The following is an 18,442-nucleotide window of genomic DNA, read 5'->3' as shown; positions in this document are numbered from 1 at the left end:
CAGCAGCAACAGAAATGAGGGGCAGGCACAGCCAATCCACAATCCTCTCCACCAAAGAATGAACCAATGCCTAACTGCCAACCTTACAAAGTTGTGATGATTTGCTACACAGTAGACAAAAACCAAATGGCACCAGCCAATCAGCCTATGGCAAAATTCCTACTGGGCCCCTGCCCCCAAAACAGACGACCCCTAGACAGGCATAGCAAGGTCAAAAACACAACCTTAAATTATAGGGAGGCCAAAGTTGTGGCCAAAATTAATGCCAAAAATCTTAAACAAATATTCTATATCCTGTGATTTATTTTGGAGGGCGTTTGGAGGTCTTCACACACAAGTAGTAGTAGATGGTGTGTATATGCAGGTCCCTTTTTATTTTCTTCTTGTTCTCCTTTCTTGTAAGGCACACAGATAGTAGCTGATGCACTAATTTGAACAATTGATTGTTTGTACCACAGTGATGAATAAGGGTTAATCATCTTACAGCTGTTGCATTGAAAGACACATAATTTATGAGTGTGGCTTGCCCTATGGTTTGTTCATTTTGTCAATTCAAAAGCCTACTGCTAAATGGTGTATTATACTACAGTACAATTAATTGAACAAGCATGTTTGAACATATATTGCTCCATAGGTACTATAAATCAGACTAATCTTAGTTTGCTAAGAGCGATTTTACTGCCTTAGATGTAGTTTTAATGAGTTTTTCAAATTCGCTAGATCAATTACTTTGAACTGCTTTGAACTGCAAACAAAAAAAATCTGTATTTTCTTAAGTCTATTTTTCTTCTCTTTTTAGCGTTTGTATTAGGGTTATGCATTACATCTAGTATCTCTCTCTCTTTCTCTCTCTCTCTCTATATATATGGAAAAGAAAACCATTCCTGTTAGAATTCCTGGCATGCCTAATACTCATAGAATCATAGAATCATAGAATCATAGAATCATAGAGTTGGAAGAGACCACAAGGGCCATCGAGTCCAACCCCCTGCCAAGCAGGAAACACCATCAGAGCACTCCTGACATATGGTTGTCAAGCCTCTGCTTAAAGACCTCCAAAGTAGGAGACTCCACCACACTCCTTGGCAGCAAATTCCACTGTCGAACAGCTCTTACTGTCAGGAAGTTCTTCCTAATGTTTAGGTGGAATCTTCTTTCTTGTAGTTTGGATCCATTGCTCCGTGTCCGCTTCTCTGGAGCAGCAGAAAACAACCTTTCTCCCTCCTCTATGTGACATCCTTTTATATATTTGAACATGGCTATCATATCACCCCTTAACCTCCTCTTCTCCAGGCTAAACATGCCCAGCTCCCTTAGCCGTTCCTCATAAGGCATCGTTTCCAGGCCTTTGACCATTTTGGTTGCCCTCCTCTGGACACGTTCCAGTTTGTCAGTGTCCTTCTTGAACTGTGGTGCCCAGAACTGGACACAGTACTCCAGGTGAGGTCTGACCAGAGCAGAATACAGTGGCACTATTACTTCCCTTGATCTAGATGCTATACTCCTATTGATGCAGCCCAGAATTGCATTGGCTTTTTTAGCTGCCGCGTCACACTGTTGGCTCATGTCAAGTTTGTGGTCAACCAAGACTCCTAGATCCTTTTCACATGTACTGCTCTCAAGCCAGGTGTCACCCATCTTGTATTTGTGCCTCTCATTTTTTTTGCCCAAGTGCAATACTTTACATTTCTCCCTGTTAAAATTCATCTTGTTTGTTTTGGCCCAGTTCTCTAATCTGTCAAGGTCGTTTTGAAGTGTGATCCTGTCCTCTGGGGTGTTAGCCACCCCTCCCAGTTTGGTGTCATCTGCAAATTTGATCAGGATGCCCTTGAGTCCATCATCCAAGTCGTTGATAAAGATGTTGAATAAGACCGGGCCCAAGACAGAACCCTGTGGCACCCCACTAGTCACTCTTCTCCAGGATGAAGAGGAACCATTGATGAGCACTCTTTGGGTTCGGTCAGTCATCCAGTTACAAATCCACTGAGTGGTAGCATAGTCAAGACCACATTTTACCAGTTTCTTTACAAGAATATCATGGGGCACCTTGTCAAATGCCTTGCTGAAATCAAGGTAGGCTACATCCACTGCGTTCCCTTCATCTACCAGGCTTGTAATTCTGTCAAAAAACGAGATCAGGTTAGTCTGACATGACTTATTTTTCAGAAATCCATGCTGACTATTGGTGATCACAGCATTCCTTTCTAGGTGCGCACAGACTGTTTGCTTAATGATCTGCTCCAGAATCTTCCCTGGTATTGATGTCAGACTGACTGGGCGGTAATTATTTGGGTCCTCTCTTTTCCCCTTTTTGAAAATAGGGACAACATTTGCCCTCCTCCAGTCTGCCGGGACTTCGCCTGTTCTCCAGGAATTCTCAAAGATGACTGCCAGTGGTTCTGAGATCACATCTGCCAGTTCTTTTAATACTCTTGGATGCAGTTCATCTGGCCCTGGAGACTTGAATACATCTAAACTGGCCAAGTATTCTTGTACTATCTCCTTAGTTATTCTGGGCTTTGTTTCCTTTGCTGAATCACTTGCTCCAAATTCTTCAGGTCGGGCATTGTTTTCCTTATCGGAGAAGACTGAGGCAAAGAAGGCATTGAGGAGTTCAGCCCTTTCTGTGTCCCCTGTTTGCATTTCACCATCTTCTCCTCTGAGTGACCCCACTGTTTCTTTGCTCTTCCTTTTGCTACGAACATACCCATAGAAGCCTTTTTTGTTGCTTTTAACCTCTCTAGCAAGCCTGAGTTCATTCTGTGCTTTAGCTTTTCTGACTTTGTGTCTACACGTGCTGGCTATTTGTTTGAATTCCTCTTTGGTGGTTTCCCCCCTTTTCCATTTTTTGTACACATCCTTTTTTAATCTTAACTCAGTTAAAAGTTCTTTAGATAGCCACCCTGGCTTCTTTAGGCACCTTCCATGTTTCCCTCTCATTGGTATTGCCTGACGTTGTGCTTTTAGTATCTCCCTCTTAACAAACTCCCAGCCATCATGAACTCCCTTTCCTTTTAGTATTACTGTCCATGGGATCTCACCCAGCACTTCCCTAAGTTTTATGAAGTCGGCTTTCTTAAAGTCAAGAAATTGAGTCCTAGTATGCTTGGCTGCTCCTTTCCGCTGTATAGTAAACTTCAGAAGAGCATGATCACTCGCGCCTAATGATCCTTCCACTTCTACCCCACTAACCAGGTCATCAACATTGGTTAGGACCAGATCTAAAATGGCTGTTCCTCTTGTTGCTTCTCCCACTTTCTGGACAATGAAGTTGTCTGCAAGGCCAGTGAGGAATCTGTTTGACCTTATGCTCTTGGCTGAGTTTGACATCCAACAAATATCCGGGTAATTGAAGTCCCCCATTACTACTATCTCCCTTCCTTTTGCATGCTTGGCCATCTGTTCCAGGAAGGCATCATCTATGTCCTCCGTTTGGCTTGGGGATCTATAGTAAACTCCCACAATGAGGTCCCTGTTATTCTTCTCTCCCTTAATTTTGACCCAAATGCTCTCACTTTGGCTTTGATGTTCTAAATCTTGGATCTCTTCACAGGTATACACATCCCTGACATATAACGCCACTCCTCCTCCTTTCTTGTCTGGTCTGTTTCTCTGAAATAGATTGTATCCCCCCATTATTACATTCCAATCGTGGGACTTATCCCACCAGGTTTCAGTGATGCCTATTATGTCATATTTAGTTTGCTGTACCAAGAGCTCAAGCTCATCTTGTTTATTTCCCATGCTTTGCGCATTAGTGTACAGACATTGAAGTCCATTAATCATTCCCCCGTGTCTCTTATTTAAGGATTTTTTCCTCCCACCACTAGGTCTGCGTGCTGTTTGCTCCATTTGGTCTATGACATTTGGATGATCATCTTCATCAATTGATAGGCTCCTACCTTCAGGAGCACTGTCTCCCTCCCCCACATTAGTCAGTTTAAAGCCCTCCTGATGAGGTTTCTGAGATTTTTGGCAAAAACATTTCTCCCAACTGTTGTGAGGTGCAGCCCATCGCTTGCCAGAAGTCCATCTTCAAGAAACTGCAGTCCGTGATCTAAGAATCCAAACCGTTCCTGTTTACACCATCTGCGAAGCCAGCTGTTCACTTCCACTATTTTCCCCTCTCTCCCTGGGCCACGTCGTTCAACTGGGAGGAGAGATGAGATGACAATTTGTGCATTTAGTTGCTTCAATTTCCTGCCGAGAGCCTCGTAGTCTCTTTTGATCTTCTGGAGGCTATTGCTTGCAGTGTCATTGGTTCCCACATGAACCAAGAGGAAGGGGTATTTGTCAGTGGGTTTTATGATTCCTTGCAGTCGTTCAGTTACATCTTGGATCTTAGCCCCGGGGAGACAGCACACTTCCCGAGACATCTTGTCAGGCCCACAAATCACTGCTTCTGTTCCCCTCAGTAGGGAATCCCCTATCACCACTACACGCCTCCTCTTAGGTTTGGTCGGGGTTCTTCCATGAGCTGTCCGTTCCAAGGTCGCCTGCACATTCCCTGAGGACTGACTTTGCTGCTCGTCTTCATTTACCTGATCGACAGAAATGAGGGAGAGATCCTCAAATGGAGTCTGCTCTTCGTCTTCCATGCTAGGGGAGAGGACCTCAAAGCGATTGTGTAATTCTAAACAATCAGAATGAACCCTGGGCCTCCTACTTCTTTGAGTCACGTTTCTCCATATATCCGGCTCCTGTGTTGGTGAACTAGCCTCCTTCTCTGGGGAGTCCCCTGTCTCCTCCTTGATGGAGGCGGTGTGGTCTGTTGCTTCCAAGAAGAGCTCCAGCTCTCTAATTCTTTGGAGCGTAGCTACCCTTTCCTCCAGTTTCTGGACTTTGTCTTTTAAGAGGGCAATCAACATGCAATTGCTGCAGGTAAAGCTGCCTGCAACCTTTGGCAAGATGGCAAACATTGCGCAGGAACCGCAGGCGACAGCAGCTGTTCCCTCCCCCTCCATCTTGAGAATGTGTCGTTGGGGCTGGCTACAGCGGTCCTCCATCATAAAAAGTGTGCAGACAGGACAAATAACTCCCCCTACAAAAAACCTAGGTCTCCCCCAACAAACGTTTCAGATTAGCTCCCCTAAATCTAAAAGATGGATCAAACTGCGCGCGCCGATAGGCGCGCGCCGCTGCCCTGCTAGCTCTGATAAGCTCCTCCCACAGCTAATCACCTTCCTCAACAGAAACCCTGCCCCCTCTGACCTTTGCACAGGGAAAACAGCTAATCAGTCACAAAGAAACACAAGCACACAAGAGAAAACCCTTTTTGCTCCTTCTTCAACTTCTTCCCTGCTAGCTCTGATAAGCTCCTCCCACAGCTAATCACCTTCCTCAACAGAAACCCTGCCCCCTCTGACCTTTGCACAGGGAAAACAGCTAATCAGCCACAAAGAAACACAAGCACACAAGAGAAAACCCTTTTTGCTCCTTCTTCAACTGCTTTCCTGCTAGCTCTGATAAGCTCCTCCCACAGCTAATCACCTTCCTCAACAGAAACCCTGCCCCCTCTGACCTTTGCACAGGGAAAACAGCTAATCAGCCACAAAGAAACACAAGCACACAAGAGAAAACCCTTTTTGCTCCTTCTTCAACTTCTTCCCTGCTAGCTCTTTTTACAAACTCATTTACAAAGAATTAACGAAAGAATTTTGATGGCCAGTAACTGCTACACACCATTATGGCAATGTTGAATTGAAAATGCTTTGTGATGATGTATAATCTGAGTGCATCTCATTTCCTTTGAGCAGCACCAATGAGTTCTGAATTACGTCACTAGCCCAGGCTTTCCTATGTTAACCTACTTAGCCCTGGCCATGATTCAATGACATGCCATATATGTCAAATGAAAAACCTGTTTCTGCTCATTCTTTAATGACATAAGAAGCACCTTGTTGAGCCAGGCCAAAGAGCTCTCTAGCCCAGCATACTTTTTTTCACAGTGGCCAAGAAGATGGCTTTGGGGCAGTAGTAGGGCTAGTGGGGCTGTGTGGGTGCTGCTGCACTGCTCTCCTGTCTTCTCAATGCAGCATGTTGCTGCTGCTTACCGAGAAGGGAAGGGGCAAGCTCAGTGTGGTGCAAGCACAACATGGATGCAGCGTCAAATTGGCTCTGCCACAGCATCCACAATGGGCCAAGCTCCCTCTCACTTGCACCTCCCCCTCTCAATAAGTGGCAGTGATGTGCCACGTTTGGAAGACAGGAGAGCAACATCCCTGCCTGCACAGCTCCATTTTAAGGCCCATCCACCCAGTCTGGAGAGAACCTCTTGGAGTTTCTCGCAAACTCTTTTCATTTTCACCGCACCGAGCAATCTGGTGTCAAAAACAAGCTTGACCACCTCACTGCTTATCCCTAAATCTGGGCTGTTTGTGAGCAGGTTAAAACATAGAGGTTCCAACAGCAAACCTTAGAAGAACCTACTTCTTTGTTTTTCCCCCATTGTGAGAACTGTCTATTTCTGCTCTCTGCTTGCTTTTCTTTAAGCAGTTACTGTTCCATAAGAAACCAGTCCCCTTATCCCATGACAACAAAGTTTACTCATTGCCTATTGGATCAACCCTATCTTACCATGCTTATTGACATTCTGAAAGAACCTTGAAAGGTTAGTTAGATGGGGCTTTCATTTGATGAAGCCATGCTGGTTCTTTAACTAAACCTGTATGATCAGTAGTGGGTGGCATTGGTTGGGAGGAGGCGCTTACCTGAATGCCCCGCAGTTGAGTCACTGCTGTTTACTGGGAGGGAGAGCAGGGGCAAGGTGGTGTGGAGGACAGTATGGTGCAAGTGCATTAATTTATTGGAAAGTGTGAACTAGGTGAGTTTGCCTCATAATTGCTGCCCCATCCCTATATACCACATTTGATTTTTATTATCATTTTCCCAGGGCAAACGTAGAAGACATAAGGCTTGAACCCAGGTATCTTTCATCCAGTTCAAACAATATTTTCACTAGACCACACCTTCCCATTGTTTCTTGTAAGGGTTAAGGTTTTAAGAAACTGGCTCTTCCAGGATAACGCTGAGGGAGACTATAGCTTTTCTGTTAAATGTAGCATGTAATGGAATTTCAGTGTCCATTTTAACTTGGCTTCTTAGTGAAGTAATGCTGATTTAACTTGGCAAATCGTTTGCACAGTAGATATTTGTGGCGTGTTCGGTGCCCACTAAACACTGCAGGAATGATCCAGCCAAAGCTAAGCACTTTTAAGTCCCATTGTTTTCAATGTGAGTTAAGCATGTGCTTGTTTAACTCACCTACAGAATCCAGTGGAAATCAAAACTACTTAACTGCTTTAGCTAGATTGTGATACATATACTGTTGAACTAACATGCTGACTTAAGGATAGTGTTGCTACATCTTCTTGGTTAATATGTAAAACATCTCCACAATATGCCTATCCTGTTCAAGTACTGAGGGCTTGGCAACTATAATCGTGACCTTTCTTCCAGTGGCAGCCCAAGTCAGTGACTACATCCCCTCTAGAAGTAATAATGAGCCACCAAATACACAGAGTCTTAAAACAAACTGAAAATATGAGCTATTTTGCATGCTTTTAATTCAACTGCCACTGCCACCGCCCCCATCCCCTTCTGCTATCAGGTTTACATTAATTTGCTCTCTAAGCTCACATTCCTTATCTGGTTAATTAAGGACCTTGCATTTTCATTCCATTGCATTTTATATACCTTATGACAACTCTAAACTTTCAAATGCAGGTCCTCTCATGCTTTCTCCTGCCTTTTCTTCTGGTTCCTATTTCTCAGTTCATTGGCTCCTCTGGACTTTGCTGTCCTCACCTTGATTATGACCACCCTGCTCCTCAACTTCCCTACATCCTTGTAGAGTCCTCAGCAATAAAATGTGCAACACTTTTGGAGGACATGCAGCAATCTTAGAAGCTGAGATGTGAATAATCCTGGAAAACAGATAACCTTTTTAAAGACAACTTATGTATTCTGTGTCCAGGGCAGCTGTCTACCAGCTCCATCTGATACGCGGCTGAGACCCTACTTGCCCGCAGACTGTCTTGCCAGAGTGATACATGCTCAAGTTATCTCCCACTTGGACTATTGCAATGCACTCTACGTGGGGCTACCGTTGAAGGTGACTTGGAAAGTACAACTAATACAGAATGTGGGAGCTAGACTGGTGACTTGGAGTGGCCGCTGGGACCATACAACACCAATCCTAAAGGATCTTCACTGGCTCCCAGTACATTTCTGGGTACAATTCAAAGTGTTGGTGCTGAGTTTTAAAGCCTTAAACAGCCTCAGCCCTACTGTGTACCTGAAGGAGCATCTCCACTCTAATCGTTCAGCCCGAACACTGAGGTCTTCCTCAGAGGGTCTTCTGGTGGTTCCCTCACTGTGAGAAGTGAAGTTACAAGGAACCAAGCAGAGGCCTTCTCAGCAGTGGTGCCCACCCTATGGGGTGTCCTCCCTGTGGAATGCCCTCCGTTCAGATGTCAAGGAGATAAAGGACTCCACAACTTTTAGGAGACATCTGAAGGCAGCCCTGTATTGGGAAGTTTTTAATGTTTGATGTTTTATTATGTTTTTATATATACTGTAAGCCATCCAGAGTAGCTGGGGAAAACCAGACAGATGGGCAGGGCATAAATAATAAAAGTATTATTATTAAGAAAACTAATTTAAAAACTGCTTCTGAATTAAAATGAAAGGGGATCACCCATCATTTTTTGCAGTCATATGTGTAAGTGATGAGATGTTCATTGAATGGAAATGGTGTGATCCCAATTCAGCCTGGGTTAACTTTCAGTATGCCACAGGGCACATGCCACAACTGTACCAAATGCTGAGGAGAGCTAAAATATTTATCACATGCTCAGGGCTGTGCCTAAGATGAGGCAATATCTAAGTGATACTGTGATGTACATACATGCTGTCATCTTAGTAACTGTTTCACACAGCATATCACATCTAGTTCATGAAAACAATATGCGCCTTAATGCTTTTCAGACTTTTTAAAAGAAATTACATCAGCTTTTACTATTCTTGCTTTTTAGGCCTATATTACCTGTATAGATGAATCTCCCAAATATGTTTCCCGTATAACAACTTTCACTCATCAGTCTATCCATGTAATAATTGATTTGATAAATAATGCTCCCCAAGGCAGAGTGTAATTTGGAAGACATTATTTGTAGCAAGAGGTTTAGCACGCCTTGCTTTTGTAATTAAAACAGGCTACTCTTTCACTTCAAAAATCCTTTAACCATTCCCGAGGAGGATAGGAAAGCTCTGTGATTTAGGAAATCAATATAGAGTTTTAACAGAGAAAACACAAATTGATACCGAGACAACTGGTTCCTTAGTGGTTTGGTGACCAAAGCTTGTGGCAATAAGGTTAATTTTTAATCTTGTATAAATTCTCTACTCCTGAACCTAAAGTACTGTATTAAAGGATTTGTGCTCGTGCAGATTTAATGACTCTTCTAAGCTGAAAGAATTGCTAATCAGCACCATTTAGTTTGCTCGGACTTGTTAAATCACTAATAGAATAGAACTGCACTTTTTAAAAGTGCTAAGAGATTATTAATATTGCTTATTTAACTACTCAAGAGGTAAAAAAAGACTAGATCATAGTTGCAAAGCATATCTTAACCAAACATGCTATAAAAACAGAGAAGTCACCCAACAAAATGTTCACTTTACAATGCCTTTTCACCTGAGATTCACTCCCATACTTTAGGTTCTGAGTGAGGTGGCTGAAAGTTGAATTCTCATTGCTTCCCCTGCAAAGCCATAAGTAAATAGTTGCCTTCCCATCCCTTTCCCCAGACAATGCCTCCCTGGATATTCCATTACACCACCACCATGAAATGATGTACAAAGATAGTTAAAGTATTTTGGTGGCAAATGTCTTTATCAAAGAATGGTTAAAATGCCTAATAAATAATAACCTCATTAGAAAGCAACATTATGTAATTAGAAAGCAACATCATCTAACAAGGATACCTATTTACAACAACAAGCTTACAATAGATATGCAATTATTTGTTGTAAGGAAGGTTATCTCTGAAGCTGGTCAACAGAGATGTCTCTGCTCTTAAAATGAAGATCTAACTAAGCTTGACAGAAAATTAAATATAATCTGCTGCTCTGTCATAGTGAAAGAGCATATCTAAAGTACGCCAGACTTTCTTTTCTTCCTTTGCTCACAGCCATTTAATTGTCTCCAGCATGACTGGCCTTTCTTCTGGAGCTCAGACCTAATTAAGCTAGAGCTAGACACAAGGCCTGGAGCAAAGATCTTCAGCTGCCTGGACCAGTGTTCTAAAAACATCCAGGGAGATAACGAAAATGCCTTTGGTTACCCAGATGCAGTTGAAGAAAATGTCCTTTTAAGACCACCTTTGTTCTAGCTTCCTCTAGCCATTATAGCTATGAACTTGATGTTTTTGAAATGCACTCCCTCAGGCTTATCATAGTAGCTGTAAACACAGTATCTGAACTGGTAATCTCATCTCTTTATTGCTGAAAATATGTGAGTGAGAGTGAGTGAGCAAGCAGGAGAAGTTGCCCTCTTCGTTTAAATAGGGTGTTGGAGAATTTGAATAAACAGCAATACTGGAGTTGAGGTTGCAGGTCAAATTATCTGCAAGTGCAAAATGTTCCAACTCCTCTTGTTGTCTATCATCATTGGTAACAACCAGTCCCAATTCTGCAAAGAACTGGGTTTCCATGCACAGGGCAGGGGACTTCCAGTGGTATAAATTTGAGCATGTATGACTGCTTCCTGAGGCCTGTCTGGTGGCTTCTGGCTCAGGTTAGGATTGCTTCCTAAATGTTTTAGATAAGTACTATAACATTCATCAACACTAATAATACTAATACTAATAATAATAATAATAATAAATAATAATAATAAATAATTTATTATTTTTACCCCGCCCATCTCGCTGGGTTTCCCCAGCCACTCTGGGTGGCTTCCACAAATACCCAAAATACACTAATATGTCATACATTAAAAACTTCCCTGAACAGGGCTGCCTTAAGATGTCTTCTGAATGTCAGGTAGTTGTTTATCTCTTTGACATCTGATGGGAGGGCATTCCACAGGGCAGGCGCCACTATCTCAATACTTTGCACCTATACCCCTGAAGTCTGTGAGATCCAAATGCATGCTAAATAAATAAATTAAAATGAAACATTAGCATGATTTCCCCCTGCCTGGAAGTATTTGTTTTCATTGATTTGTTCATTGTTTTTATGCTTCTTAAAAATGAGGACAGAAAGAAGAGAACAATGCATGTTGTTGACAAAAGAAGTGTGCTACTAGATTTATCAGCATCATCACTTTTCTTCTGTCAAATTGAAATTTAAGATAGGCCAGGCAGGTGATTGGTATGTGATGCCTTGGTGGCATATTATTCACCATTTATTATGCCTGTGGTGACTTCCTTAACAAATTTAGCTTAACCTTTGGTATTACCAGATAACTAGATAATCTACACTAAAATCTACCAATGTTTGCATGCATGCTCATCCCACCAACCACCAGAAGGCCTGCTATCCACATACAGAATCCAAAGGCAGGCACAATTCCTTTGGAACTAACAAGAGCTTAGCAAATAGTGAGCCACTTCAATGCCATTGATTTCATTTAGGGTCTGTTCTCACGTTACCCATTTTTACATTAGTGGAACAGTGCAGCCCTTACTCCACTGTGGCTCAATCCCAGTACTGCAGAATTCATAGGAATGGGCAAATGATACGGATTTTACCCAATCCGCTGCCTGATCTCCAAGTGTAGTGCTAGCATAACAAAATAACATAGGCAGCTATTGGCCCGCCCCATGAAATTTCCTCTATAAAAACCATATCAGAATGGCACATATGAGATCCACAGGGAAGTAGCAAATAGCCAATCCAGTACCTTAAGAAAAAATCACTGCAAATGCTTAACATTCCCCAGATGGCACATTATAACCTTTTTCATGCCATGATGTCTTGACAGCTAGGCACTTCCCAATCAATGCTTGAAAGTTGTGATGCCATCTGTGTAGGCTATGTAGTGCTCTGTCAAAAGTAGGAAGGTAGCAAAAGAAAAAAGTAGAAATCTAGCGCCTGTGTCATTTTGACATGATAAAAGTGCCTTAACGGTGCTGTCACAGGAAGAGGAAGGATTAAATTCTTTTTGAATTCTGTCAACCTATCACACTTCAAGATTCGCTGCCAAAGAGTAACTCCATTGGTCTGCCCAAATATCATATAAGAATCAGATGAAAGTTTGTTTATTTTTGTCCTTCTGTGCTTCAAAACTAATGAAGAGTTTGGTTTGCTATTGTGCTATAAACTTCAGTGCATCCTCCTTCCTGGTAGGCATGGGGAACTTTGTCCCTCCAGATGTTGCTGAACTACAAGTCCCATCAGTCCATGTTTAAAGTCAAATTTACCTATTTCACTCTTAGATAAACAATTCAGGAAATAAAACACAGTCATCCTATGAAATTTGCACTTCTCTGAATTTTGCAATGCAGTTCTTTGGACAAGTAATGGATACAAAAATGCATATAGGGTACAAAGCTAAACTCTGCACAAAGATGCATATATTTTTGAAAATAATGCGCAGATTGCATTACATAAGGGAAAACTGCTTTGCAAAAAATGTGTACATTAGGACAAATTTGCTACAATGCTAGTTTTAATAAGGAGTTTGTTTTATCACAAATTTATGTGGAAATTAAAATTGGGGGAAAATGAGAAACTGAGAGAAACTGAAATGGACATATTTGCCTGTCCCTCCTGGGCAGACTAAATGTTTTGTATGACGAAAGTCCCTGGTTTAATCCATGGAATCTCCAGTGAAAAGAAGCTTTGGTAACAGGACCTAAGAATCTACAGAAGTGTTGTCACTTCAGGTAGACAGTTCTAGGCTAGGTGAATCAATGGTTTCATTCAATATTAGAAGTCAGTTTCATGTTCCATCACTTTAGTCTACTTGGCTGCATTTACTGCTATTCGCCATGGCCCAATTCAGATAATGCTCTCATTTACCTTTTTTTTTAAAGAGCAGTGCAAAAGTGAGATTGAACATTTCTGCGCAGCAGCTTGAGACACCTTGTCATGCCTCGGACAGCCCTAGATGATTTGTGAGTGTGTTTGATGTATGCAGTCATATCGCATGGCAATTTTACCCCCTTCTGTGTGTGTTCACCTTATGCCAATGTTATCCCCAAATGTTAACATCTGAGGGTGTCAGAGGCAGAACAAAAACACCTAGTGGCACCAAAGTATATGGAGAAAATATAGTAGTTTATCATCTCAGCTGAGCTGAGCTGTTGATGCTGTCCCTCCTAAAACCTTGGATGAATTTTTCATGGTCTTCTTGGCCTAATAACAGATCAGCTCTCAGCCAAGCCTAGCAACAATACAGATTTTCCACCTTTTGACCTTGTCTTGTCCTTCACTGCAGCAGCTGAGTGCTTGAAGAGATACACAAACCTTTTAACTCATAGGGGCAATGCTAGATTTTTCTGTACTGTACTGAAAGCACACAGTGCCAAGTCTGCTGGGATGAAAAAGAGAAAGGTTTAGTGACATGGAATGAAAAACTATTTCACTTGGCTCTAGATTGGATCCTCGGTCATTTCCTTCTGTTTTACACTGTCTATTTTAGCCTTTGGGGTGTCATTTTTCTCCTGGAACCCATTTTAAGATTGCAGATCCGTTTTACACTGAACAGACCTTCCAAACTCACTAACATCTTAGCTTGGGTAGAAATCTTAACACCAGCTCCACGTTTGTTTCAAACAGAAGTACTCGTAGAGGAGCTAGATTTGTTTTTTAAAGGACAATAATTGTTGCAGTACAAAAGCAACACTGCAAAACGATAATATCCCAAATCACCAAGAAGAGAAGTGTGAGGTTAGAAAAATGGGCAAATTCTAGGATGTGGAACCATAATGACTGTTGTTTTCCTGTCTAAGCCCTTTATTGCTTTGTTAATTTGATAAATATTTCCCTGTGGAAATGAGAGGTCTATAAGTAAGGAAATCCAATAAGAGGAGAGACAATAAAAGTTTGCAGGAAGGTAACAGTAAACCGTGCACAAAATGTCAACAGTGTCTTACAAGCCAGGAAAGCCAATTCTCTTTTATACATTTTGTGCCTTAAATCTTTCATCATCTTTTTTAAAGAAGTTCTCACTAAGTATCTAACAGTGACAACCCAATTTTCAGCAGAATAAAACCTTCCTCTTCGCATAGATATTCATTTAACAACAACAATAAATCTAATGCATTATTCTGCTCTATCTAAAACATTCCTCTTCATGCATCCCTGCAACACAAGTTTGGCAAGTCTGTCCCCAGACTATTTTAGGTAATTGCAGCAGTGAGAGGTGTAGAAAATTAATAAGTCAAACTTAAGTCATTTGCCGGGTGGGTGGGGGTTGTGGCAGGCAGGGCTGAGAATATTTGAACAAACACCAAACAAGACATTTACTAAATAGAGATGATAAAGAAGAGGTAAAAACAGAGGTGTTTCATAAAAGCCTATGTGTGGAATGATGCATTCCTATAAAAGTAAAATATTGCAATGGCTTCCAACTGTTCAATAGGAAGAAAATTGAACAGCATATATAAGTTTTAAATTGGTCACTCTAGCATGTTCTAGGGGTGTGCATCAGGTTCAGCTGAACGCTAAGGTGAAATTGAATGCCTCACAGGTATTTGGGACTTGTTAGAAGCAAAGCAGGACCTCTGTGAGGAGGCATTAATTGAAGTGGGGGCCCTTGAAGCACTTTGTGGTACCCTGGTGATTCAGACATTTTTAAAAAGGTTGCCGACAAATTATCTACTGGAATTAATGTCTCTAAGCTTGTCATCATGCCTTAACTGCAGGGTAGGGTGATGGGGTCAGGAAGAGGGAGAACAGACACCAGGGTGGGGGAAATTATTGTTGTTGTTATTATTATTATTATTATTATTATTATTATTATTATTATTATTATTATTATTAATAATAATAATAATATAATTTATTTGTACCCTGTCCATCTGGCTGGGTTTCCCCAGCCACTCTGGGCGGCTTCCAACAAAGATTTGGAACACATGTAAGAATGTGCATTGAGAGTAACACTAATTCATATCTAAATACAAATTGCAGACAATTTCTTTAAATCATGTTCAGATTTGTATTTTGATGAGCATCCTTTTCTCTATGCACAAGTATTTGAACATCCACATGCCAATTATTTCCCACTGCCTTCAGTAGGAATTAAGTCAGGCAGAACCACCCACACCAGCAGAACAATGCCCATATTGGAGGGTTGAGCAGGCCTGCCTATATGGATCCTTATCTTTGGGGCTTAATTCAGGGTTTATTTCAGTTTAGGAAGGAGGCAGAAATGTGCTAGTGATTAACCACTGGAACAGATTGTCCCAGAAAATGGTAAATCAAGAACAGATTCCTTTCTATAATATGAGCCAAGTGATATGATAAAGTTAACTTCAACAGCTTGTATTCTACAGAGAGCCTTTGCTTTTAGGATATGACAGTACTCAGGAATGAATGTGCATCTTTGTTTTCACAGCCTTCAGGTCACATTGCCTCCTCCTGAGGAGTGGGTAAGTGACACGAATCCTTCAGCATTATGACTCAGATATCTGTGACTTTCAATATGTCCACAAAGCTATTAACGGAGGTTTCAAGAAATGGTTTTGCAGGGGCAGGCTAATAACATAGGGATATTAGCTGGATTTCCAGCCCACTGTTTACTAAAGTGCTTCATAATATATCGCCATGACTCATGTTTGTAGGTAGCAGAGCAGAACAGGGCATGGTGAATCCCACTTCTAAAGCAGATTTGATTGACTAGACCTTTGCAGATATATTTATTTTTGCAGCCCTCAACTGGCTTAATAGCACTGTTCCTCCATCTCTCAGATGGAGGTGTGCTTGCTCCACCCCTGTTTAGGAGCAAGCCTCATGAGTGGTGCAGCAATAAAACTGCAAGAACATTGGCAAAGCTAAGCAGGGTCCAGTATGGATTCAAACTGGAATGGGAGACCACTTGTTGAGATTCCTGCATTCTAGGAGGCTGGGCTAGATGACCCATGGGGTTCCATCCAACTCTACAACTCTGTGATTTTATGTGTCATGAACTGGCAGGACAACATGGAGGAAGAAGAGGATCCTGGCGAAGGGTGTAGCTGGGACTGGGACACATCGGGGCAAGCAGGGGATGGGGAAGGAAGTACTCACAGGGTGATGGAGGATGGCAAGGGTATGGGGGTTAATGCACAGGAACCAAAGCAGCAGGACCCATCACCAGAGTCAGAGGCCCTCTCTCCATGAACGTGGCAGGCTCTGAGGCATAGGGAGCAGTGGGGAAAGCTGGGCTTCTCCCTTAGCTGGCCAGGTGGAGCTCACTAGTTCTAAGAGAAAGTGTGTGATTCCTCAGCTGGAGTAGGCTTGGAACAGGTAAGGGTCACATGCTTCATCAAGCCCAACATGCAAAGTACAAAAGGGCAGCAGTGCTGAGGTGCTGGGTCTGCTCAACTGCCCATATTGATGGGCCTTGTATTGGCTGCTCCTGCACCTCTCCAAGCCTGTGCTTTGGGTTTGACTCTGGACTGTATCCTGACTGCTGGAGTTAAGACTTGGCTACTTGGATTGACCCTGGACTGTGTTTCCTGAACTTTGGGTTTGGAACTTGAGTGGATTGACCGCTGGTCTTTGAACATTGGGCTTGGCATACTGGCTTGTGGCCAGGTAGGCCAGGGATTCAGGACACTCTGAAAAAGAGAGGTGAGGGAATTTGGCAAGGTGGGCACGTGGCTAATCAGAGGATCTGGGTGCTTGACCTGTTTATTAATCATTCATTGCAATTTGTTTGCAGAGAGGTGCAGCTGTATTTGGTCTTTGTTGAGCACTTACAGTATTCTGAGATTTTTGTTGGGCAGTTATATGCTAATGAACAGTCATCCTGATAGGCTTGACCATAGTTTGACCTATCCCTTGGTGTGTTTCTGTCACACCACCCACCATAAGCTACGCAGGCAGAAAGTCTGTATTCCACATTAGTCTTCCTGTTTGTGTGCTCATCCTTGTTCTCTTCTCCTGCCTTCAATGTTACTTCAGGTTCTCCAAAGAACAACTAAATTCTCCTATGTATTTTCCCTTCCATTTTTCCCCCTTTCATGATTGGGAGCTCAAGATCCTCAAGAAGGACAACCACATTGTCAGGAAGGAATTTAAGCCCTTGTTTTAATTATGCTATGATGCCATATGGGTTTACCAAACAACCACCAAACAATTAACACCCTACTCTCATTCTCACTGTAGATGACATTGCGGGGAAATGCTGTAATATGTGGTGCTAGGTTCTGATTAGCTCTCACAAGTCACCAGCCAAGAGAGTCGCATTTGAACTGCCAAAGCTATAACAAGAACCAGAGAGATGTGGTTCATCTTTCTTGGGATTTGTCTATGAGCTGGAGCTGCTTAATTAACTATCACAGCTTCTTAAGGCGTGACATTTTCTCTGGATGAGACAGGCATCCAACTAACTTAGGAGCTCAAGCACAGCTTGAACTAATATCCAAAATGTTGGAGAGATACTGTCAATTTGCATTACAATATATTTTATTTGAAAGTAGCTCAGTTGCCTAATGGAATGCTTTGTTATTCTCCTTTATAGTAGGGCCGATGCTGATGTGAGAAATCATATGATGAACATAAATAGAAAATACTTCAAAGAAAACAATAAAGCAAAAGCAAAAAGGGTCACGATCCAGCCAAAGGAAAGTACTTTTAAATGCTCCCCAACAGGACAGTTAAGCATGAAATCTCTCCCGCGTAGCTCAGTAAAATGCTTATTCTTAGCTTGGTTGTACCTGTGATATTTGTCCAAGTCCCAGAATCCAAGTCTCAGAATCCAAATGAAGTGTTGAAAAATCAAAAGATGTGTATGGAAAATGTGCACAGCAGCTCAGGGTGGAGGCCAAATTTTGAAAATTGGCATGATTCAGGCATCCCCCCCCCCTTCCAAGTTGAAGCATTGTGTAGGATGAGGGATCTCTCTCACAAAGCAAGAGAGTGCCTGGTTGCCCTCTTTTTATGAATAGCTATATGATATTGTATATCTTCCTGTGCCCCCTATGCACACTGAGGACAGCAGCACAAGAACAGGCCTTTTCAACAGTGGCTCCCCTTTTGTGGGATGCTCTCCCTAGGGAGGCTCGCCTGGCACCTTCATTACATATCTTTAAGCGCCGGGAGGAACTTTCCTCTATAACCAGGCCTTTGACTGATTAAATATTATTTGGCCTTTGGGGGGAAAAATGGGGGGGGTATTTTTTTGTTTTAATTTTATTATGTGTTTGTGTTCTCAGTTCGTACTTTTATGTTGTGAACTGCTGTGCGGTATACAAATTTAATGAATAATAATATATCCCTAGATCCA

This window comes from Podarcis bocagei, assembly GCF_964188305.1.
Source record: "Podarcis bocagei genome assembly, chromosome: 3".
Taxonomy (NCBI): Eukaryota; Metazoa; Chordata; class Lepidosauria; order Squamata; family Lacertidae; genus Podarcis; species Podarcis bocagei.
The sequence above is the reverse complement of the archived record's forward strand: the minus strand, read 5'-3'. Positions refer to the sequence as shown.